At 36.3% G+C, this 26,031-nt stretch overlaps 1 protein-coding gene across 6 annotated transcripts in view; it reads right to left on the bottom strand.

Annotated features, from left to right (window-relative positions):
• LOC106070433 (uncharacterized) overlaps window positions 1-19,677 on the bottom strand; it is a 34,746-nt gene extending 15,069 nt beyond the window's left edge. For 5 of the 6 annotated variants that reach the window (XM_056044869.1, XM_056044874.1, XM_056044871.1 and 2 more), the window contains exon 1: window positions 19,375-19,677. The gene's annotated coding sequence lies outside the window, so the exon portion shown is untranslated. Of the gene's footprint in view, window positions 1-11,190; window positions 11,264-19,374 lie in introns of all 6 variants that reach the window. The other variant, XM_056044870.1, reaches the window with a different exon arrangement.
• Window positions 19,678-26,031: the final 6,354 nt, after the last annotated feature.

The following is a 26,031-nucleotide window of genomic DNA, read 5'->3' as shown; positions in this document are numbered from 1 at the left end:
TAGATTTTCCTAAGGATTTTTCTTTCCCAAGTGTTAAGCAAATTTTCTGATGTCTTTGTCAGTGTCCAGGTCTCACTTCCATACATTGCTGCTGGTCTTATTATAGTTTTGTATATTATTTTCTTGGTTTTACTTGAAATCATTTTGCTCTTAAGTAGATGGTGGGTGCTATAAAATGCCCTGTTGCCTGCTGCTATTCTTTCTTTTATTTCTGTTAGTAGGTCATTTTTGAAATTAATAGTACTTCCTAGATATTTGAAAGTTTGGACGTTTTCAAATTCGTGGTCTTTGATTTTGATATTTTGACCCTCTGTTTGATTGTCTCTTGTCATTGTGATGTACTTGGTTTTACTGTCATTGACCTCAAGTCCTGCTGGTCGAGATGCTTCTTCTAGTTGTATGAAGGCTCTAGCGATGTCAGAGGTTTCTTTACCCAATAAGGCAATGTCATCGGCATAAGCAAGGTATTGTAGAGGTTGGCTGTATATCGTCCCTGTTGGTTGTGGACCCATGTTTTCTCTCCTGAAGTAGTTAGTAATAGTTCCCCTTGTGTTTATGTTTATATTTCTTATAACTCTCTCCAGTGTTAAATTGAAAAGCATGCAGGAAAGTACGTCTCCTTGTCTTAATCCTCGTTTAATCCTAAATTCCCGTGAGTGTTCTCCTTGTATTATGACTTTGCTTTTTGAGTTGTTTAATGTCATGTGTATAAGTCTTGTCAGCTTATTGGGTATTCCAAAATCCTGTAGTGTGTCATATAGGTATTTCCTTCTGATACTGTCATAAGCCATTTTATAGTCTATAAAGAGTTGGTGGATTGGTATGTTGTATTCATGGCATTTTTCTAGTATACATCTTAGTGTGAAGATGTGGTCGGTTGTGGATTTGTTGGGTCTGAAACCACATTGGTAGTCACCTAAGATTTCTTCTGAATATTTTCCAAGACTCTTAGTTATAAGCCTAGACAGTATCTTATAAGTCACATTTAGTAGAGAGATTCCTCTGTAATTACAGCACTTTAACTTGGATCCTTTTTTTGTGTATTGGGGTTATAAGAGCCGTTTCCCATTCTGTTGGTATTACTTCTTCTTCCCAAATTCTTGATATTAGTCTGTGTATTTGGGAAATAATGTATTCCTCATTAATCTTCGGACTTAAGTTCGGACTCGAAGACAAGCGTAATTATTAGTATTATATATTTTTTTTTTGTAATAGAAGACATCGTCTGTTTAACTTGAAATAAAAAAAAATGAAAACATTAAAATTGCATGAGTTATTCTATTTTGATCTAAGTTCACGTCCAAAAAAAGGCCATACATATACAATCGAAGGTGGATCATTGGACCACCGGTTAAATCAAACCAGCGAATCAAATCCCATTATGTACGTGTGATGTGCTCCTTTCAATTGGACCAAAATTCCATTAAATCGGACCAAAGAACTTGAAAGCGAATAAGGAAAAAGAAAGCGACAAGTCGGAAAAGTGGAACATTAATAGGTCGAAAATACGATGAATTTGTATACATTGACAACGAGCTTAAATGCTACGATGAAGATGAAAAGGAAGATCAAGCAGCTGTAACTGTTGTCGAATGGCAGAGAATCACGTGACTGCATAGGAAGACCAGGAAATTAAGATGAAGCCCCATAAGAGTTAGCATTGAGACTTTACGCCGCTACTTCACGCAGGAGGGAAACAAAGGCAGCTTCAGTGCTGTGTTGATGTTTGTGAGGATTTTGTGAGATCAAGCAGCTGTAACTGTTGTCGAATGGCAGAGAATCACGTGACTGCATAGGAAGACCAGGAAATTAAGATGAAGCCCCATAAGAGTTAGCATTGAGACTTTACGCCGCTACTTCACGCAGGAGGGAAACAAAGGCAGCTTCAGTGCTGTGTTGATGTTTGTGAGGATTTTGTGAGATCAAGCAGCTGTAACTGTTGTCGAATGGCAGAGAATCACGTGACTGCATAGGAAGACCAGGAAATTAAGATGAAGCCCCATAAGAGTTAGCATTGAGACTTTACGCCGCTACTTCAGTGCTGTGTTGGATGTTTGTGAGGATTTGTTCAGTCCGCCAAGAGATCGCGTCAGATCTGACAGGATTAGATCATCAAACGTTGATTGGACTTAACCCTTCTATCCTAATGGACGATGCCAACGTTGATTTGACCCGATTAAACTAACTTGATATTTGGATTTTTAAACTTTTTATATGTGTTGTGTAAAAAGAGCATCCATTCTCCTATAATTCGATACCATATATAACATTTTATGATAACAAACAAAAAAGTTATTGAAGTTTAATCATTAAAGGATAATGAAATACAAATGAGCAAAATGAATAGTTCTATCGTAACGAGGAAAATAATTAAGGAGAGAAAGAGTTAAGTAAGAGCTTTGTGGTAAATTTTTTTATATCGATTGTCTGTTTATATCTGTGAACTGAAGTGAGGTTGTGTACTATCTTCTATGTGTGTAGTTTCTGTCGTCTTTCAGTGTGATAAAGTTTTAGATGTTAACACTGTTTTTTTGTGTCATATTTAAGTACTATAAACTTAAAAAAAAACAATAAAGAGGAAGCTTAGTTCCATAGACTTATATATACTACTCTACACTGGACCTGGAGATAATTTAACACTACAAAAAAATGTGAATTTTTTTTAGAAAGTTGGATCAAGGCGTTGTTTTGTAAAGTAGTTAAATGGTTAAAAGAAGTAAAATTGTTTTTTTTCAACCCTAACCTATGAAACATAATTATATTTTTATATCTAGATCATAGACAAATAAATATAGACTGGCCGAAGGAAGTAACTTCATGTAACTTGAAGACATGTATAGTAGAGTCACTATTGCGGAACAGGCATGTTTGCGGAACAGCTCGTCGAAATTAGTTAAAATCTACTTTATTTTGACAAATAAACTACTGTAACGGTACTGCGCATGGTCCATTTCTCTACATTTCCAATATAAGGGGTTTCTTTTTACAGCAGAAAATTAATTTTGACTCCAGGTTAAAGTTTGACAGGTGTGGAATCGTCCATTATTTTTCACGTACCAGGAGAACCGCAAGGGTCAGGGCTTAAGGCTTTTTAAAAAGGATAATGACCCATCACCTGCATGATACACCTAATTTTCAGTTTATAAATGGATGTGAAAACACTTCATTACATAGCTATCCACCAGGAATTCAATTTTTTTAAAAATGGGAGATGTTTACCCAGTTTTTACCTTTTTAAAGATAGTCACAATTGTGGAACACTATAGATGTTATTTATTTGACCTCCGCATTTTGATATAGTGATTTAGATTATTGAAGTTTAAATATGAGTTTATGAGTAATATAAATTTAAAAACAGTTAGAGAATAATATTACACATAATATAGAATTTATGATTACCAGACGTCCAGCAAAAAGAGGACAAATCATAATATCAAATAATATCTTATATATAATATTAATATAACAAAAAAATTAGAATGAAAAATTAAACCTTGTAAGGAAAATAAGGATAGTGTGACGTCAATTAAATTAAAGAGGTAAAGAATCAAAATGTGGCAATGTTTTGTCTTAAGCTTTAATAAAATAAAATTAATTTAAAGGATAATGAGTTCGTATTATATAAGACAAATAAATATATGCTTTATATGGGCTTTGTTCCGACATTTTTACCTCAATTGTGACTTCATAAAAAATCCTGTTCCGTAATTGTGACTGACCATATCTCAGTCGATTTGAATGTAAAATTTAAATATCTGTTGAAAAACTAAAGAATGCGTCTATTTTTATCGGGAAATGGATGGGCAATGCCTAGATACTTTTAGCTTTTCAATAGGTCTAACCATTACGGAGCAAAAAATTTAAAACTAAAGGTAGCAGCAAACTGTTCCGCAATAGTGACTCTACTATATATATATATATATATCTATTGTATTCGGATTTCCGAATTATGAAAAATTGCATGATCTTCATTCTTAGAGATTAAACAAAACACTGCCTCCTTATTTATAATATATATAGGTATGTGGCTGAAATAGATATGAATACTTAACTTTTATACTGCTCATAAATGCTGTATAATAAAGTACACAAAATTGCAAGTCACAAATTTTCGTTTCATAAAACTCTTTAATCGGCCAGTCTATATTTATTTATGTCTATGATCTAGATCTAGTAATTGAACATCAAAATAAGAGTACTCTCGTCTCATAATTATTATTTAGCAATTTTTAGATTCATATTCTAGAAAGATCTAGGTAATCAATCTATTTAAATGTACATAAGATGATTTAAATCAACATGAATTATTTTGATCTAGGATTTTCGAAACAGTATTTCAATGGAAACAAACACGAAACAGTTTGGTTTCATAGATGTATATTTGCGTGAATATCAGAGAAATGATTTTGCATTATTTCTAAACTTTGAAAACTAAAGATCATTACTTTTCTAAGACAGAAAAGATTGATTGGGGTGACTCCCATTAGAGCTTGAAAAAGAGTTTACGTACATAAAAATCTCTCTTTCTCTCTCTCTCTCTCTCTCTCTCTCTCTCTCTCTCTCTCTATATATATATATATATATATATATATATATATATAGATATATAGATCTGGTTTCAAAGGTTGTCATGGCCAGGGGTGTCAATGGGGTTAAGCTCCCATTGTCTATAAAGTACTCCTAATGGCATGCGTCTCAAATAGCCTCTGACAACTAAGTCCAGCACCTGGCCTGCTCGTGTGGCTTAGATATTAAGCCCGGCGAAACTGCTCTTACTAACAGGTGAAGGGGTGAAGGCGGATACCTGGCGCCACAAAACCGGGAGCTTCGGGCAGATGGAGCTCGTCAGCCTAGTAAGGCAGTTCATCTAGGAGAGGGGTACTCTGACTTCAAACCCCCGCTGCCTTGCGGTACTGAGGCTTCAGGAGACAACCTCGAGGAGAAATCAGGAGTGAAGCCCCTTAGGCGTTGGGAGTATCAGCTATGAAATTCCCTCCGGCAGCTTCTGCAACTGAGTTGGTGCCAAATGTAATGCGATGCGTTCCTTTGGATCATATCAGCAAGGTCGAGAGAGGGATCATGACGCATGGGCCACCCATGACCCCTTTATCCAAGGCCCAGGAATGCGCCCCGGAGAGGAAACTCTGGTGCTGCTGCAAAGCGGCTAAAACAACACGGGAGACAACAGTTACGGGTTATAAGTCCAACTTGATTGGCGTAATGTATGGACGCCACGGGTTGTCTCTGACGGTGGGAGAGGTCTTCGCGCCTCACTGATCAGCTACACAGGGGTGGGAAAATGGTAAATTGACCACAGCGACCAAAATCCTAGTCTACAACGCCTGTGTTGTGAGCACTCTCCTTTATGGCAGTGAAAGCTGGTCAACATACATGTACCAAGAGCACAGATTGAATAGTTTCCACTTGCGCTGCCTGAGACGCATAATGGGCATCTCTTGGAGGGACCATGTCTCCAATCAGGAAGTTTTGAGATTGGCCAATATGAACAGCATGTATGCTCTCCTGACACAAAGGAGATTACGCTGGCTCGGACATGTCACCCGCATGCCAGATGGTAGAATCCCGAAAGATATCTTATATGCTGAGCTTGTGGAAGGAGTCAGACCCAAGGGCCGCCCAAGACTAACATATAGAGATGTCTGCAAGCGAGACATGAGAGCCTCAGGCATCAGTGAAAGTATGTGGGAAAACATAGCCAAAGACCGGAGTGCATGGAGACAGACTGTGCGTGCTGGGACAACCCTTGCTGAGAACAAAAGAATTGAAGCGGCTTTAATCAAGAGGGAAAAAAAGAAAGCTGCCCTGTCTGCTAGCCCTAAATCAGAGGCATACAAATGTACGAATTGTGGCAAAGTCTGCCGTTCTAGAATTGGCTTGATTAGCCACACCAGATTCTGCCCCGTCTCAAGATTAAGCCAAAACGAGTGACTCACTTGGGCGCATCCATTGCCTTTCGAGACAAAAGGAGCCATATACATATATATATAGATCTGTGAATCGATCAATCGCGGATAAGAATTTATTTCCGGTTTCCAGTCTAGTATAGGCCTAATATATAAGTCTATGCAAGGTATCCTAGCAAGCCTGAAATAGAATGACTTTGACAGTGAAGCCTGACAAAGATTTAAATTGACTGGGATCAAGACTGGTAGACTGGCTTTTAACCCCAATAAGCCTCTTGGATATGCTCATGCAATTAGGTGACGGTAGTTTTGTTTTAGTTTTAAAAAAATACGGCAAAACAAAAGACACTAATTCTGCGAAAGGAGTGATTTTATTTGGGGGGAGGGGGTTTGAACCCTGAAACCTTACTTTCCCGGCTACGTCCATGAGACGCATGTCCATGTGTTACCATATTCATGCATGCTAAATTGAACCTTTCTTTTTTTGGGGGGGTGGGGAGAGCGGGGGAGGTGGGGGTCCATGATTTTTCTGGAACTAGTTAAAATGCCAATTTTTAAGAACATACAGCACTAAGAGAAGGAAGAGCATTTGACCGATTGAATGTAAAATTACAAGAGAAATCAAGGATCAAGATCTTTTTTCGAAGTGGGGGGTCAGCCTAATTAATGAATGACGACTCCAATGAAACCGATCGTTTGCGACTCTATTATTCACATTGGGGAGAGGCTATGAAACTGAAATCGTAGTTGGGGCATCATTATTAGACGAGATCCAAAACTAGCAACGATCTTACCCCGACACCGCACCCATAGAAGAGAACATATTCTATATTACAAACTGACGTCATTTCCGGCGCCTACAACGAAAAACGTGCACTTGCTCGCCTCTCATTTTATTCGACTTTCTCTTTTATGTCCCTAAACCAGTGTGAAGTGGACGAATCTCCATGGCAGACGACAATACACACGCAATGCCGATAAACTAATAATCCGATTACGATTTCAAGATTAGATCTGGCCGGCTCTGACAGGAAATCTGGAGTGTTTTTGCTTTTTTTTGACATCACGGAACTAGAGGGAGTGAAACAAAAAGTTAATTATTTGACTCCTGTGCAGGTCTGTTATGCATCAATCAATAGCATGGGTATTGATTATATTTTACCCTCCTGAGACATTTTCTTACTAATTGCTCTTTTTTTTTTTTTTTTTTGCGAGTTCAGGAAATAACTTCGAAGTAGTTTAAAAAAAATCTATGACGAACATTTCTGAAAAGTTATGTCTGCTGTCTGCTAATTGGTTTAATAAGTAGTCACGTGACGTGGGTGAAAAATGAAACATTGCGTTAATAGTTCATACTCAAAATGTTCAGAATTTAAGCACAGTTACCAGAGCTGAACTTGGTATATCCAGTGGATTACATAGGTCTGCCAATATCTTCAAACATAAGGCTAAACAATTTTTATTGGTGGTCAACCCTTTTTCAAAACAATATAGACAGACAGAGGCATAGCCACCGACATTAAAACAGACTGATGCACTCCCTGGTCATGGTCATATTCTTCTATGCTTGCGAATCTTGACAAGGACTACAGAACTAGAGGGTGTGGATCCTAGGAATGGAACTAAGATGCTACAGAAAGATCCTAGGTATAACATACAAAGACCGCATCACAAACAAGAGATTGGAGACAGGATTATTTCAGCGATAGGACCCCACGATGATCTGATAATAACTGTAAAAAAAACAACCCCAAAACAAACGCAAACTAAAACTCTATGACATACCACAAAATCCTAAGGGCTCGCAAAAATCTTCCATCAAGGAACAGTATCAGGCAAAAAAAGAAGAGACAGACAGAGAAAACGATGGGAAGACAACATGAAACAGTGGACGGGACTGTCATTGAAAGAGATTCTATCCAAGGCAAAAAACAACAACAAACAAACAAAAAAAAAAAAAAGAAAAAGAGGAATGGAGAAAGTTGGTCAACAGATCCTGTGTGAAGCCCAAACAGTCCAACAGACTAAGAATTACGAGAAGGTAGGTAAAACTATAAAAATTAAGATCATATCTGTTATGGGTCACATCACTGCACCCACCCACACACACACAAATAATCAGAGTCCAACACAACCGATCCTTTGTGACTTAATGCAAGGTTGACATAAGTAGCGAGGAGTTGGATAGTTCAGCGTCACGGTCAGATATGACCGGAGGGCAGTTGTTTAGGCATCACTGGCTATCTTGCATGTTGACAAGAAGTCCCATTCGCGCTCTACAGGGATAGTCCCGTTAAATGAAGCCAGTGATGCTTAGTCCCCAAGAGATTGTTTGCACTCTAATTACAGGTGTTAAAAAATCTCCGTTCCTTGTTCCAGTCATTGTAGCGGCGTTAGCAGACGATGTTTTTGTTTATGTTTTTGTAAGGCACGCTCACGTCACGCGCCATTCTACATTCTCTGGATGGTCATTAATTAAACGCTGCGATAAACTCACTTTGAAGTTTGAAAGCACCTTGTCACGCAACGTCAGTTACAATGTAGCGCTTTGGCGTGATCAGGTCGTATTTTGGCGTGGCCAGGTCGTTCTTGCACACTTCAGTTTTTTAGGATGAGCAATACATTTTTATAGCAACGGAAATAGTCGGGAAAATGAATTCGGGGCCATTTTTCAAGTTCTCCAAAAGAGACAAATATTGCTAGAATATTTTGTAATGTTTTACTAAAAAGTTTACTTTTTAAAAATTGACTTAATTACCATAATATAGTGCTCAGAATACTTTGTTTATGCTCATAACTCCAAAGTACTTTTCACAAATCCTGTATCAGCTCACTCTGTCTGTCTGGTTCAAATCTTGTATCAGTTCACTCTGTCTGTCTGGTACAAATCTTGTATCAGCTCACTCTGTCTGTCTGGTACAAATCTTGTATCAGCTCACTCTGTCTGTCTGGTTCAAATCTTGTATCAGTTCACTCTGTCTGTCTGGTACAAATCTTGTATCAGCTCACTCTGTCTGTCTGGTACAAATCTTGTATCAGCTCACTCTGTCTGTCTGGTTCAAATCTTGTATCAGCTCACTCTGTCTGTCTGGTTCAAATCTTGTATCAGCTCACTCTGTCTGTCTGGTTCAAATCTTGTATCAGCTCACTCTGTCTGTCTGGTACAAATCTTGTATCAGCTCACTCTGTCTGTCTGGTTCAAATCTTGTATCAGCTCACTCTGTCTGTCTGGTACAAATCTTGTATCAGCTCACTCTGTCTGTCTGGTACAAATCTTGTATCAGTTCACTCTGTCTGTCTGGTACAAATCTTGAATCAGTTCACTCTGTCTGTCTATTACAAATCTTGTATCAGCTCACTCTGTTTGTCTGGTACAAATCTTGTATCAGTTCACTCTCTCTGTCTGGTACAAATCTTTTATCAGTTCACTCTGTCTGTCTGCTACAAATCTTGTATCAGCTCACTCTGTCTGTCTGGTACAAATCTTGTACATGTTATTTCTTCCACTTTCCCTTTACAAGTTGAAACTTAGCACAATTCTTTATTGTCGATGACAACACATGATTCAATAAAAATAATAAAAATTAACCAATTAGTTGATTAGTGGTAATTAATTAATTTTATTTTATGTAAAAAAAATGGGGGTAAGTCTTGCAGTATCTAGAGATATGGCAGTTATTTAGCAGTTCTTTTTTAATATAATCTTCATTATATATATATATATATTTTTTTAATTGAAAAGAAACACATTTATATTAACACAAGTGCTCCTTCCTCCCTAATGAGATTACACCATGGAATGGGTTGCATGAAGTAGCCTAGAAAATTAATAACTTAGCAAAGAAAAAAATATTCAAAGAAAAAAAAAGTAAATACATCAACCGATAAAATATATAAATAAATAAATATCTACACATCAGTTGATCATTGTCAACCAATCGATCGGAGAGATGGTGTCATGTGGGATATTGAACTGGTTGAACTGTCAAACAATAGAGTGAATGAGAGGGAAAAAAAAGGAGAGAGAGAGATGAATAGTAAAAAAGAAACAGGCCATCCATTCACATAGAGATCAAACAATCCAATATCAAAAACATTTATAGGCCTGACTGACTGACGTATGGAACTTGCAGACGTTTGACTATGTTCCTGTTTAAATAGCGAAATAGCCTATGGCGACAGTTGATTTAAAACACTAATATTATTTTTTTGATTAACATTTTATTGAACAAAAAGATTGTCAATACGTACTTGACAGAAAAGAAACATTGTATGACAACACAATTAACTGTGTGATTTAAGTATTAGAATGCAAAAAAAGTATACATTTTAACAATCTATATTAAGCCTACCCGTACTATAATTTTAGAAAGATCGTCTCCCTTTAATTACACCATATAAACATGTAACTTTTAATAGCTTTAAAAAGCCTAACAATAAAATATACATGCACACCAAATTTTGTAAACTTTAACAGTGGTTTTCTAGCTGTTAATTATTTAATTAATTAGACTAGCGTTGAAAGGGAGATTATATTGCCAGTTAGATATACGAGACATTAAAGTATAAGAATATTTAACAATAACGATGTAAAGTATGTACTAGATTATAATAATGTAAATATTAAATTGAAACTCTGAAATAAATAGGGAATAAAGAGAATTGATCCGGGAGCACAAATCAAAAGATTAGTCTGCTGTATATGTATGTTAAGAACTTGTTCAGTTACCAATGGCTGTTGTCATGCTAATGATTGAGATGTTTACACTTCACCCTACCGCTACGTCTGCTGAGAATGTAAAGTTCCCCTATAGACTACGTGGCCTATAGAGCAGATGATGCAAATGTCATCTGTTTCTGTGGCCTACGGTTGACTAGTGGCCAGCACAACGACCAACCGCCTTTACTTTTCCCCAACTAATGTCAGGTACCCATTAGAGCTGGGTGGACTCCATGGCGCCCTTAAGATCCCGAAGATAAAAAATCCCAGTCCTTACCAGGATTCAAACCCGGAACCCTCCGGTGCGAAAGTTAAGCGCTTTACAACCCAGCCAACGCGCTTACACTTTTCTTGAACTGTTAGCAAACCATTAGCAACTCATTTAGATTCTTTGAATTCAGCGGGACCTCAGACGTTACCGATTGTAAGTAAATCCACATCATTGTCTTCTTAACAATTTCTTAACGCTCATCTTAAAATACTGTTGCTCTGAAAGCCCTGAAACGAAATTTGACTCGTGTTATTACAAAGCTTATTTCAACTTACTCTGTCTGTCTGTGTGTCTGTCTGGCCAAAAGCTTGTACACGTTATTTCTCCGACACCCAATCTCGGATTTGACTGAAATTTTTCACAATTTTTTCTTTAAATTGACAACAAAAAAATTTATATAAAAAACAAAACAAAATAAAAAACAAAACAAAACAAAAAAAAATCAACAATTATTTAATTAAATATTGGTAATAAATTATTGTGTTTAGTAGCTCAAACAAGGGAAAGAAATAGTACTTGACTGAAGTGGTTGTATAAGCTGAATTAGCCCCCTTTATATTAAGCTGTCGTCTGATGCCTAGTGAACACAAACATGAAATAGAAACAATAGATAACTCTTCAATCTTCCATGTTCATAGACTCTTCGCTACCAGAGTGGTTACAGCGTTGGCTTGAGATGTCTGAGAAGGCTTTAGCCCACAACTTCGAATTCAGGTCGTTCTTAAAAGCGACCCCCCTTTCCAACTGCTCCAGACAAATGACAGGATGATAGCGTACTGAGAAAGCTAAAAGCAAGAAATTGCGCTTCACTAAAACAATTGGTAACAAATATTTCTAATCGCACAGATGGTTTTTTTTGTTAGCCTAGATTGCCCTAGATCTATTACACATTTTATTACATGATTGATTCAAACTAATTGATACGCATTAATATAAGCTTTACACTATTTGTTTTTTAAAAGTACTTTTTTTTTTAAACTTTGATTATAATATGACAGTAGATGTACACTATTTCAGAAAGGTTTTATCTTTATTGCTAATTGGTGTGCAATAAGTTGAAAAGAGAAAGAGAGAGATGGGGGGGGGGAGAAGGAAGGGGAGAGAGAGAGAGGGAGAGAAAGAGAGAGAAAGAGAGAGGGAAGGAAAGGAAGAGAGAGAGGGAAAAAGTGAGAGGGTGAGATGGGGAAAGACAGAGAGAGAGAGGTGGAGAGAGAACGTAACCTGGAGACACAAACCCAAACTGAAAATTTTTAACACACATTGAAAAAAACAAACTTTCAAGGATGTCCCAAGACAAAAGGTTCTAAATCTCTCTTTTTGAAAACACTCCCAGGTGAACTGGCTGTAAGGAAATAAGTCTCAGTTCTAACTGGCAACAGCATTATTTCAATCCTGAACGTTTTATTGTGCCATGAAAACAATCCTATACTGAGCAATCATCTTAATCGGTTATTATTCAACCCCTTATGTACCTAAATCAGCCCGAAAAAAATAACAATAAACTTAAAGTGACTTAAGGCTAATAACGTGGGGGTGTGCATACAATTAAATTAATACATAAACTTTCTTGCGAAGTAATTATAAGGAACTCCTGTAACTCTTTAACTAGTTTGTTTGAAATTCAGGTCCTGGAATCAATTCCTCTATTCAAACAGACAATAATGATGAACACATTATAATCTACTATCAACTGAAACTATAACAAACCGGTTGCTCATTCCAAAACTTGGTGACAAGTGAAACGTTCTCTACTCTGAGTGCGTTAATGTAAAGATTTTTAATTACAGAAAACAAAACCAGGCCAATGTTTACTTTAAGTGCAATGTTTAGTGCTACCCTCCCCATTCCTTCTTTCCTTAGTCACAATCATTTTTTTGTTCACCCCAAACCCCATTTACATGCAGCCGCAAAACGGCCGCCTTTATTGACTCAGTCTGAACGTGTTGATAACATCAGGTCTGGAGTATGATTGAAGACTTTTTGAATGAATTCTTAAGTGTAGTGTGTTTGTACTTAAGGAAAAAAAAACACCCTGGGTTTAGATTAATATACATAGTTAGTGGGGGGCTGGGAACATTTCTGGGGGAAACTATTACAAATAGAGAGATAAAGAGGGGAGAGAGAGAGAGAGGCAGACAGAGAAATAAATTAGGTTTAAACAAAGAGAGAGAGAGAGAGAGAGAGAGAGAGAGAGAGAAAGGGAAAAAGAGATCATATGAAAGATATATATATATAATAAGAAAGAAAGAAAGAGAAAATATCTGAAAAGAAATAAATGCCGAGGGAGATACCTCTCAGGGTGAAGGAAAGCAGGAAGGAAAAGAGAGCTTCAAGGGAAGAAGGAGAGAAAGAAAGAGTATTAGAGGGAGAAAGAGAGGGAGAGAGGGAGAGAGATGAGAATGGGAAATGGAGGTGAGAAAGAGAGAGAAAGCATGAGAGAGAGAGAGAGGGAGAGAGAGAAAGAGGAAGCAAAAGGAAAAAACGAGAAAGAAGAAAGATAAATAGTTGTTTTGGTATTTCCTTCCCTCTCAATACTCCTCCCCTGTTTTATTTTATCACTTCCTAACTGTGATAGAAATGACAGACACCCGTAACTGGAATTAACCTCTTCGGATTTGTGAAAATCTTGGCTCTCAAATATTTCACCGGAATAAGATAAGCCATACAAATACATAAAACATAGATTGACTTCGGAACACGCGTAGGATGTCATCATCTTTTTTTGAAGTAACGTCTGTATTTTATAAGATAAGATAGAAGCAGTTTGACCTAAGTGTTAGTATGTCAAAATGTTCATATTTATCGTTTACTTTTATTCCCCTACAGATAGGATACTTATAAACACAGAGTTAGACTCTGTACTAAACAAACATACACAGTCTACGAACGTAGCGTTCCAATATGTTGACTTACTGCACAAGTCGAGACAATCGGAACATGTATGTCCCATAGCGAGGTTTAGGGTAGGTTACATATTTACAAACAGGGCCGCCGCGAGGGTTGTGGCTGCCTGCGAACGAAATTAAAAAATGCCGCCCACCCCACAATACTTTTTTTCTATGCTTAGAATATACATTAACGAAAGTTTATTTTTAAGCGCTTTAAAAAGTTCTTCATGGAGACAGAATTGAAGATGCGGCAGGTTTCAGCTCAAGTCACCAAGGCGTATATTTCCGGAGCGGGGCTCTGGCGCTGAGCTTATTCTGGCGTTTTCAGCCTCAGAAATTCTTTCTCCTTGCATCTACAACGCCTTTTTCTCGTAATAAGAAGAGAGAATACTTTTACAAAGGTCAATATTAATGAGTTACATACAAAATTTCGCCATATTTGACTCTTATGTTTTTAAAGTCATGCATTTCATGGAAAAGGGAGACAATAAGTCTGCTCAGCCAATAAGTTTCAAGCTTCATGCTAAGTCTACTTTTGAGAATTTATTCTTGAGTGTGAATTATAAAGTGTGTTGTTGCTTGATTTATAATGTATGTTGCGTGGTTAGGGAGTTCTATTTGTGAATTTAATTATTTTAATTTTCAAAGATGAATTCCGTTTTTTTTTTGTTTACCTAGAGAAGAATCTCCAGCATTCACTAGGACATTAAATCAGGGGCGCAATGGATGTCCAAATTGGAAGGACATTTCGATACAATCCGGCCCATAAATTATAGGCCTATGCCACATGATGGGCATCCAATTATACCTGTCCTCAAGAGCATTGTGTCAAGTTAAAAAATGTATCGAAAATAGGTAGCTATATAAATACTTTATTATAAGTTACGATTTACCAATAAATTAATAAAGTATAACACTTGGAATGGGGTATTATGTCAATGTGAAACAATTTCTGCTACTATATTCATTAACTTATACATAATTTTGACATTCACATTCAAGGCATCTGAAGATCCTCTATCAACAAACATATTGTTTCACTTTCATCTATAGGACTTGGAACGTTGTTGTTGGTGCCTTTTAAGATACATCCGAATATATTCACTTTTAACATCGATCTCTTTAAGAGATAAAGGCCTTAAGTTTCTTGTTTATCGTATAGTATGTATTGACGTCTACTAGAAGCACTTTATACGGATGTACGGTATTTACGACAATGCTTTAGATTAGTTTTAGACGTTAAAGTGTACAAAATTATTTTGTTTTAAATCACGTTGCTTAAAGTGTTGCTTTTAAAGAGAATATTTAAAATCAATTAGCTGGCATTTGTGCAGCCCTTTCGGTTGCCCCATTGGGTACCGGCCCACCGGGCATTTGCCCGAATGCCCAAAATAGCCATTCCGCCCCTGCACTAAGTTATAGGTTATGTAAATACTTCAACATACACTAGGCCGAGTGAATTGAAACAAGACTGTGCCATAAGAGCCCGGTGTATGATTCAATGCGCTCTAAGCAAACATTGACAAACTCACTCACCACTGAAGTGTTAAAGGGAACAGTGGAAGATTATTGACAAACAAAGTTTATCTAAGGGGCGTCACTACTTTGTCCTTAGTTACTATTATTTCTATTAAGAGCTGGCGCTATTAATCTTACATATATTTTGTGAAGAACCTCACTTGAATTACTGGAAAATTTAACAAGCAAGAATAACGTCTTTTTTTTTTTTTTTTTTTTTTTTTTTTTTTTTTTTTTTACAAAAACAAAAAACAATAAAAAAACAAACAACAGCAACAATATAATGTCTTTTTTTTTTTTTTTTTTTTTCAAAGCTTATATCAAATCACTCTGTCTGTCTGTCTGTCTGTCTGGTACAAACTTCGTACACGTTATTCCTCTCACTTCGTGGTTCCCTAACAAAACATGAATCAATAAAAAAAAATGATGATAGTCTAATTAATTAGTGGTGATTTATTAATTTTCTTTGATATAGAAGTAGGGAAATAAATCAGAGTGTTGAGATATATATTTCTTTTCCTTATACAAGCTGGGTTTTTTTTTTCGTGTTAAGTAATACATTTTGTTCAATGCGTCTGTATGAAAATCAGTTTTGTTTCATAACTATAATTATTATTTTTATTCAGTAGAAGATAACATTGCCAAAAACACACAAGACAAAACCGTCAGTTCCATGTTTTCACAACAATTAAGGTTCACACCGTTCAGACATTGTTCAAACTTGACCATCATTCGGTTGTCTATTGTCCTCTGGTGTAGACCCATGTACATACACGAACGAAGTCCTTGAAATTGGGATTCTTTCAAAAGGACAAAGCAAGAAAAACGCCAGAGAAGAAAAGCAAGGCCAATGACACTAGCTCCAGCTGGAATAACCTGCCCAGTGTGCAGTCGAACATTCCGGGCTCACATAGGTCTCACCAGCCACAAAACCCCAGAGCAAATCCCTCAGCCCCCTGGATTACAAAGTGGTCATCATCGAACCACGATGGACAAACTATATTAGTCCATTGTCCTCTGTCATAGACACATGTACGTGCACGAACGAAGTCCTTGACATTGGGAATCTTTTGGAAGGATATGCCCTTATTTCCTAAGAAAGCCAAAAAGTTCCAAGAAACATAAATGTTTTTTTTTGTGCGCTTGCATTCCTACTGTAACTGTTTTTATGTCCACAAAGTGGGATAATCAACTCAAAAAAAGTTCCTGTACACCACTCAGTCATTAAGTCCCACGCCATTGTATACGGGCTGAAAGGTACGAAGGAACTTTATTACAATGACCGCTTTCCCTAAATCACCAGTAGAAAAACCTCCACAAGAGGACAGACCGGTATAATTAGTCTCGAAAAGGTCTTTAGATTATACTGGTTAGAGTCACGTTAGAGGGAGGAAAAAGTATGCAGGCCTATTATCCAAACTTAAGTGTATTTGAAGTGGTTAAAGGATGCATTGAATATGAGTTATAGGCCCAAAGTTATTTATACTATAGAAAAATCTGAGATAAAGAAAAGGTTGAGAAAAGGCGACTAGGAACCATAAATATGTAATATGGTTAAAAACTCATCTCATTTGTGCCACTTATACTTAAACGTTTCTTATCATTTTGAATATTTATGACAAATTCATGTCAAATAATAAATTAAAAACCTGCGGAATAATTATAAAAGCTCTCGCTATATCTGACTATCATGTACTTACTTCAAGTTATGTTTTCGGCTGCAAACAAAAAAGGGGAAGGTAGAGTGTAATCGATTAATCAGGTACGGGTACTCTCTCGATTTTAAATTCTATTTAAATAATTATATATTAAATATATATATTAAATATATTAAATGAGAGACTCGATATAAAAATGCAACATGTAACTTATATTAGTGACTTTTTATTTACACAATTTGTGCAATTTTCCCATTAAAATATGCCCCCCTCCCCTTCCAGAAAGAAAAAGGTCTGTCCCATCTGGTATTGACCATCATTTTGCATTTTTAATTGACTAATGATTGAATTTTAGATTAGATTGGACTGCGACCATAGACATAAATAAATATAGACTGGCCGAAGGAAGTAACATGATGTAACTTGAAAACATGTATATCTATTGTATTCGGCTTTCCGAATTATGAATGAAAAATTACATGATTTTCATTCTTAGAGATTAAACAAAACTACACATCCTCCTTATTTACAATATATATAGGTGTGTGGCTGAAGTAGATATGAATAATTAACTTTTATAATGCTCATAAATGCTGTATAATAAAGTATACAAAATTGAAAGTCACAAATCTTCGTTTCAGAAAACTCTTTAATCGGCCAGTCTATATTTATTTATGTCTATGACTGCGACATAAAATACAAATGTTTTAAAAATTAAAATAACTTTAAAAGTTCGGGCAGGGAGAGCGGTAAATGCAGTTTGTACCACTTGGGGGTGGGTGACAAAATATAAAAAATGTTAACAATATAAATAATCAGTATACATTAATACGATAGGTAAATACAATTATGCGAATTGCCTCTACCGCCTTCCATGGATTCGCCAGTGTTGTAGGTGTCTGGTAACTGCAGACTTTTCTTTAAACTGGCATTAAAATAACATTTTTTTAAAACGCTTATGTTTCGCTTTAGTTTTTTATAACACGGAAATCAAACAGATTGAAAATTTGGAATGTTGTGTGCCAGGTTTTTCAAGGAAAACAAGCCAAAAACACAAAACAAACATTAATAGCTGTGTGTCATGTTTGTCCAACAAGGGATTAACATAGATCTAATATAGTTTGTTTAGCACAACCGGTCGTTCTCCTTTCAACTCCTTGCAAACCAGACAATTTTAAACTGCTAAATATTTATATACTTAGAAACTTCCAAAGAAAGGCACAACTTTCGGCTTATCGGTAATCAGGGGCTTTAAAGATAAACAAAGAAATGAATGAAAGGGAAAGTTGGTGCATACATACGGATTGAAACATAAAACGAAGTTGATATATATTCTTTGGTCGTGGTTTTCTTTTAAGTTATAGATCTATGTATCTGTATCTAACAATCTATTCATTCCCATCATACCTATGGATGTAGCAAGGAAGGAACTGGAAAAGAATTGAAGGGAAAAGTTCTGTGTAGCTTGTTGTATAGTTAGCATATAAATATGGAATTAATTCTTCAGAAGAAAGATGGTTTCGTGTTATTTCAAACCTGCTGTTGTAAGACAAGGGATGACGGCGGGCGGGGTTGGGACTCAGGACGATCGTAACGATAGACCAGAGCAAACACGACCAGACAACCATTGCATTTGTGTGGCCGACACACACACACACACACAACTTTCAAATAATAGACCGTTCTCTTATTATTGAACACATATTTATTTCTATTTCACTCATTTATTTCTAGATTTCACTCATTTAATATAGTCAAAAAAAGTAAAGTTCCCTTTTCAGACCTTGCCATCTATAGGGCAGATGATGTAAAGGTCATCTGTTTTAATACTGTGACAGTGAGCTAAACATTTGCTATAATAGTTTGAACTAAAACAAGTGATAGTGATAGCTACCTGGACGTGTATTATGACCTCTGGACTGTCGTTTCGATGGTCCCGGGTTCGAATCCTGTCCTTTGGGAGGTCTGGGCTAGGATGTAATAATCTTCATATGTGAAGAACGTTTTAAATATGTAAAACAAAACAAAACATTTATGCACATTACTTTCACCCAGTAAAACAAAACATTTATGCACATTACTTTCACCCAGTAAAACAAAACATTTATGCACATTACTTTCACCCAGTAAAACAAAACATTTATGCACATTACTTTCACCCAGTAAAACAAAACATTTATGCACATTACTTTCACCCAGTAAAACAAAACATTTATGCACATTACTTTCACCCACCAGCCTGTTTAAAAACCTATAACATTGCACTCATCACTAATCTTCGAAATCGAAGACATTACGATTATTATTATTATGTTAAGACTTATTTTGAGTATAGAATGTGGACCATATTGTTATTGCGACTATGAACTAATAATAGTGTCAATGAAAGACTTACCTAATGTTCTTAATAAGTAGATATTTTTTGTATGTCAGTGGTAAATGAATTCACTAAAGAAATAATCTCTTCAGTACCAACTTCTTAATGAAATAATAGATCCTTACTCTCTGCATAATGGAGGTTAATACGATCAGCTGGTAATCATATTATCTTAATAAAGTTTTCTTTTCTTTTCATTGTCCACCGCTGACGTCAGGAATCCGATCCAGTATTAAGCTGAACTGCCAATCACTGCCTAGGTCTCTATGGTCTTCGTTGACTGGAAATAAAAAATAGCTTCCAGTCGACTCCCTTCTCTTACAGGAATATAACTCCATTGCACTTTCCCACACCACCACTTCCCTCACTGCTCTACTAGCTGACATAAAAGTCAAACTGTATTGAGAGTGAAACAAAAAAACGTCTTAGACCACACAACCAACATTTTAACTCATTTAGGCTTAACCTACTTAGCCTAACAGTTTAGTTTTGTAAAGTAGAGAAGTAGAAATAGTATGATTTCAATAGATGCAGAGGGCAGTAACTGGGTTTACGACAATAATAGCATTCTATCAGATGAAATCTATGATCCTTGGACAAAAAGTTGCAGAACTGTCTTCTATAAGATTGTATATATCGTGCAAATGGTAGAGGAACTGTACAGGACCTTACAGATTATTATCTTTTTACAAAGCTTATATCAATTTACTCTGTCTGTCTGTCTTCTGCTAAAAAGTTTGTACACGTTATTTCCTCCATACACAATCTCGTATCAATTGAAATTTTGCAAAATTATTTCTCTGAGACGGCGGGCCGGAAGTACTTGCCCCATTAGCCACCCAAAAAAAGGGCATCTCTGGTGGAGGAATTTTGTTTCACGTATTGTAACCGCATCCCTACAACAAAAACGAAACTCCAATACTCACTGCTCCGTACAGAGAAATTTAATCAGTAAACGTATTTTATCTTTACAAAGCTTATATTAACTCACTCTGTCTCTATGTCTAGTAACAGTGTGTACACGTTATTTCTCCCACACTCAGTCTTGGATCAAGTTGAAATTTTGCACAATTATTTTTTTTTTACCTGACGTTTCTTCTTTTAAAAATGAATTTAAAAAACAATTAGTTAATTAATTATTTAGTTCGGTATTGAAAGAAACTGTACATGAATGAAGTGAAGGTATATTAGTCCCCTTTATAGATCGTCGTCTGAGTCTTAGTGAATACAAATTTGAAAAATAGGACTAGACTATGAAACAATAGATAACTATACAATCTTCCATGTTCATAAGCTCTCGACTAGCAGAGTGGTTACCGTGTTGGCTTGAGAAGCTTGAGAAGGCTTGAGCAATGAGTTCGAATTTAGGTTGTTCCCCCTTTTAAAAATTTATTTTTATAAATGTTTTTTATTAGATTTAGTTATATCAATATGTTTTTTTTTTTTTGACATCTTAAAACCCCTTATTAACGTGATTTGAATTTGAGATTAATATAGGTATACATCTTTTAGATCAAATTGCATGTATTTGTAAGTGTCTCTAACACATTTCGGACTATAGTTCTTCACATTTTTTTATTAAAAGTTAGATAACTGCGATCAGGGACACATAATGATTAAACTGCTGGGTATAGCCGATTGGTAAAATGCTAGTTAAGTTCTCCTATCAGACCTTGTGATCTAAGAGGCAGACGATATAAAGGTCATCTGTTTCTGTGGCCCAAGATTTACGAGGGTGTCATGTGGCCAGCACGACAACCAACCGCCTTTTCTTTTCCCTAAATAATGTCAAGTACCCATTAGAACTGGGTGGACACAGCGGCGCCCAAAGATCCGGAAATTATAAATTCTAGTCTTCACTAGAATTCGAGACCGGGACCCCGTTTCGGAAACCAAGCGCATTATCGCTCAGACTCGGTAAAATGCAAATTGTATTTAAATTTCTCAATACAACAAATATGTATTATTGAACTTGTTATAAGATTTAATCAATAAGGGAGGTAGACTTGGTTCAGAGCACTCTCTTGTAGCGAATAGGAGAATACTTTTTATAGGCCCTATCAACACTCTTACAACCGATTCGTTTCTACTATTGTGTTTATAGAAGAAGGCGCTTTATATCTTTATGTTTTCTACAACTGAAAAGCAAATTAAATTTAACTAATTAAGGAGGCATGAGTGCAGACGCGGGCCCGCTGGCGGTTGGTTGGCAACCAGACGTCTGAAGCGTTCTCCACAAAACATGTCACTTCGTTTTGTCACTACGTTTGCGCGAGGCAAAGACATTTCAAGTAGTGCTTTCAACTTTCTATTCATTCCAAAAAAAGGAGAAGTCGGACCTTTTTTTTTCCCCCCTTTCTCTGTGCACAGGGTCAACAATTGGCCTCTATTCAATACAACACGCAGGGATTAAGACTGGATTTAAATTTTGAAATGAAATTTAATATGCCTCTTAATCTTTATGAAGTATGTCATCTCTAGTCGATCAAAGACTGGATAGCAATGAATGTTGAGGAGAAATAGTCATTATACAACTCATAGTTTCGTTCAATAGTTTGCATAAACCAACTTTAGAAAAAATGTTTCGGTACAGGGGTAGAAAACAAAAGGGGAAATAATTCTAAGGCACTGTATTATAATGGAATACATGTCGTGAATTAACAAACATGTCTACTTGTTCATATTTGTATCACACTCAGAGAACGGACCAAGTTAGCCTTGTTTCCACCAAAAATTATAAAAAAGCTTTTTACAAAACTTATATCAACCCACTCTGTCTAGTTGTCTGGTAAAAAGTTTGTACACGTTATTTCACCCATAGTCAATCTCGAATCAAGTTTAAATTTCGTACAATTATTTCTTGTACCTAACAAAACCCCCTCCAAAATTTTTGATTAACCCCCCTCTTCAACATAAGAACATAAGACTAGCAGATTCTATGAGCGTAGCCATTGGGGGGGGGGGTGAGTTTAAACCGCCCTTCAGTGGAGTTTGAAGCGAAAAAAATACCTCTTCAATTTAAAAAAAAAGCAAATTACACACTCCAAATTCTATGAGCGTAACCAAGCCAAAGGGGGTTTTGAGTTTAAACCCCCTCCTCCATAGGGCTTTTTTTTAAAGCTTAAAACCCCTCCTGATTGTTTTGAGTTTAAATACCCCCATACAGAGAGTTTTGAGGTTGAAAGCCTCTGTCTTCAATTTTATTCTAAAGCAAACTTCTGTCACCTAATTCTAAGAGCGAAGTTTAGGGGGTTTTGAATAAAAAAAAATTGACCAAGGTCGATTCAGAAAACTGTAAGCTACAGCTTACCATTCTCTCCCAGGCGTTCCCTATGGTTTCTCGATACATTCAACGAATGCGCTTTTGATTGCATAATCATAAAAAATACAGAAGACGATAAACATAATGTGGGTCCTATTTCGTGGCGTCAGGGGGAAGAACCTCTATTTGTCATTTCTTCAAATTGGATAACAAAAGTTATTCCCCTTGTGAATACTTTACGAATTAGCTATTCCCAACGACAACATGCAGATCTAAAGTACCTAAGACAGAAGAAGCCTTATGGCAGCGACCTTTGTAGTCCCTTTTTAGAACTCTCCTACAATGCGGCGACCCCCATCTGTGTTTTTTTTTTCTAATTAAAAAAAACGTAATTATGATTTATATTTCTTTTATGAATTAGGCCTACCAGAGCTGTATGTTTCATCAGAAAGTGATATGTTTTACTACGTATAGGTAAATGACAAATAAATGACATTTTGTCTTTATGACTTGCATATATTTACTTTTCAATTGCGTATTCACCATAGTTATTTTGTATATTTATGTGGCAATTTGAAATAATATCTAGGATTCTGCAATGGCGAAAAGCAGCATTTCACCGCGCCATTTGATGGACAGTAATTTTAACTGTTACAAATATTTATGCTGCGAAAATCAAAATGCTTGTAAAGATTATGATTCCGTTGTTTTTAAAATCTATCATCCAATGACAATTATAGGGAAAAGTAGTCAATGACAGGTTTTTAGACAAAAAAAAAATGCTATTTTTCCGATGGTCTTATGCGACCCCTAGAAAATCGTCATTCAATCCCCAAGGGGGTCGCGATCCACAAGTTGAGAATCCCTGCCTTATGGCAGTCCCTGTTCTTTAGAGAGGCCCCGCGATAATGAGAATCTTTTGTCACTGTCATCCAATCGCACAAATATTCTTAACCATATTTGACACTTGCCTCTGAGTACGTCGTGATTTTAACGATTATGCAAGTCAAAATTATTTTTTTTTCTCGAAGGCAACATCATAAACCACTTAGACAAAGATAATGTCCTCACCCCATACCAACATGGCTTTTGGAAATATATAGTTCGTCCATCGTGGTTCGATGATGACCACTTTGTCATCCAGGGGGCTGAGGGCTTTGCACTGGGGTTTTATGCCTCCTCATGTGGCTGGTGAGACCTATGTGAGCCCAGAATGTTCGGCCGCACACTGGGCAGGTTATTCCAGCTGGAGCTAGTGTCGTTTGTCTTGCTTTTCTTTTCTGGCGTTTTCCTTCTGCCAGCGTTGTTCTTTTTTCCTCAGCAACCTGTGCGCCAGTTTTCGCAGCGCGACGCCATGATGCTCTGTCATGTGCCTCTGTCTCCCAGGTGCCAGGGTCTATGCTGAACGCCTTCAGAGAAGCTTTGAGGGTGTCCCTGAAGCGCTTTCTTTGCCCACCTTGTGAGCGCTTTCCTTCGATTAGTTGGCCATACAAGAGTAGTTTAGGGATGCGGTGGTCTTCCATTCTGTAGATGTGACCTGCCCATCGCAGCTGGGACTGCATCAGGATTGTGTGGATGCTTTGCAGACACGCTCTTCGAAGGACTTCTGTATCTGGTATTTTGTCTTGCCATTTGACATTTAGTATTTTTCTCAGACATGTCACGTGGAAGTGGTTTAGTTTCTTTGCATGTTTACTGTACGCTGTCCATGTTTCTGAGGCATAGAGCAATGTAGGGAGGATGACGGCTCTATATACCCCTAGCTTGGTGTTTGTGGTGATACCACGTCTGTTCCAGACATTTGTAGACAGTCTGCCATAGGATGCACTGGCCTTGGCGATACGCAGGTCGATTTCACCATCGATTTTTCCATTTCTGGAGAGTGTGCTGCCAAGATATGTGAATTTGTCCACTGCGTTTATATCCTGTCCATTTATAGTAATGCTTGGATCCGAGTAGGCTTTCCAGGCTTTAGGAAATATAGATCATGTGAAACCCAACTAATAGGACTAATTGATGACTTTTCAAAATGTTTAGATAATAGTGAACAAATAGATGCTATCTTACAAGATTTTTCCAAGGCTTTTGACAAAGTTCACTACCATAGTTTGCTTACAAAATTAAAATATTTTGGCATTGATGGTCCATTGCATCAGTGGGTTATTATATTCCTAATAGGGAGAGAATAAACTGTAATAATAAATAGCTCTAAATCAACATCAATAACAGTAAACTCAGGCGTACCTCATGGAAACGTCTTAGGTCCACTACTATTTTTAATTTACATAAATGCTTTACCAAATGCATTACTTCAGGAACAAAAGTCAGATCATTCGCAGACGATTGCATAATGTATAGAACAATAAAAACAACACAAGATACAGAAATTTTACAAAGAGAATTAGATGAATTACAGAAATGGGAATCAAATTGGAGCATAGTCTTTCCACCCTGAAAAGTGTCAGTTATTAAGAGTAACAAAAAAAGCTAAAACAAATTAATTCCACTTATTTTATTCATGGTAAACCAGTGATACAAACTAAAAACGCAAAATATCTAGGTGTTATAATAAATGAAAAAATGTCATGGAATCCCCACATTCTTGAAACTATCAAAAAATCAATTAAAGCATAAGGGTTTAATAAAAGAAATTTCTATAAATCAAATTAGAACATAAAACTAAGATGTTATTTAACCTTGGTTAGGCCAATAATAGAATATGCATCCTCTGTTTGGGACCCCTCAACTCAAGAAAACATTAAAAAAAATGGAACAGACACAAAATAGAGCAGTGAGTAACACCTTTAGTGTAATCACTAAATTTAGAAAGCCTTCAGGATAGAAGACTTAAAAGTAAAGTAGTAATTATACATAAAAAAACTGAACTATAATCTTCAAATACAAAAACAAAATTTAATAAAATACTCAGAAGAAAGAGCATTTGTACAAATTTGTCCTAGCATATGGAACAAGATATAGTAAATAATAGTACTAGTTTTAATAGTTTTTAGTTTTAATATATAGGTCTGTGAGCTATACACATAACAACCAATTGAATTTTAGGATTAATTCTGACCGTGTTCCGCTTCCGGTGTCACACAGTTCAAGTTTGTAAACAGTGTTACTAGATTCTATTTTAGGCCCAAAGTTGTTTATATTTTTTACATGCTGCATTTTACACATGGTTATTAGAGATATAGATCTAAATCTATTTACTTCACTGTAATTCTTCCATCGTAAAATTGTGTATTTCTTGCTAACTGAAATGGTTTTATTTAGACGATCAGCTCGAATCTAGAAGATCTAGATCTATTTTTATTTGATTCTTAATTTGAACTAGATCTAGATCTATTTAGTAATTTACTATTAGTATTGACAATAAATTGAGTATTTCTACTTTGTTTCTATTTCTA

Source organism: Biomphalaria glabrata, chromosome 10, assembly GCF_947242115.1.
Source record: "Biomphalaria glabrata chromosome 10, xgBioGlab47.1, whole genome shotgun sequence".
Classification (NCBI taxonomy): domain Eukaryota; kingdom Metazoa; phylum Mollusca; class Gastropoda; family Planorbidae; genus Biomphalaria; species Biomphalaria glabrata.
The sequence above is the reverse complement of the archived record's forward strand: the minus strand, read 5'-3'. Positions and strand labels throughout refer to the sequence as shown.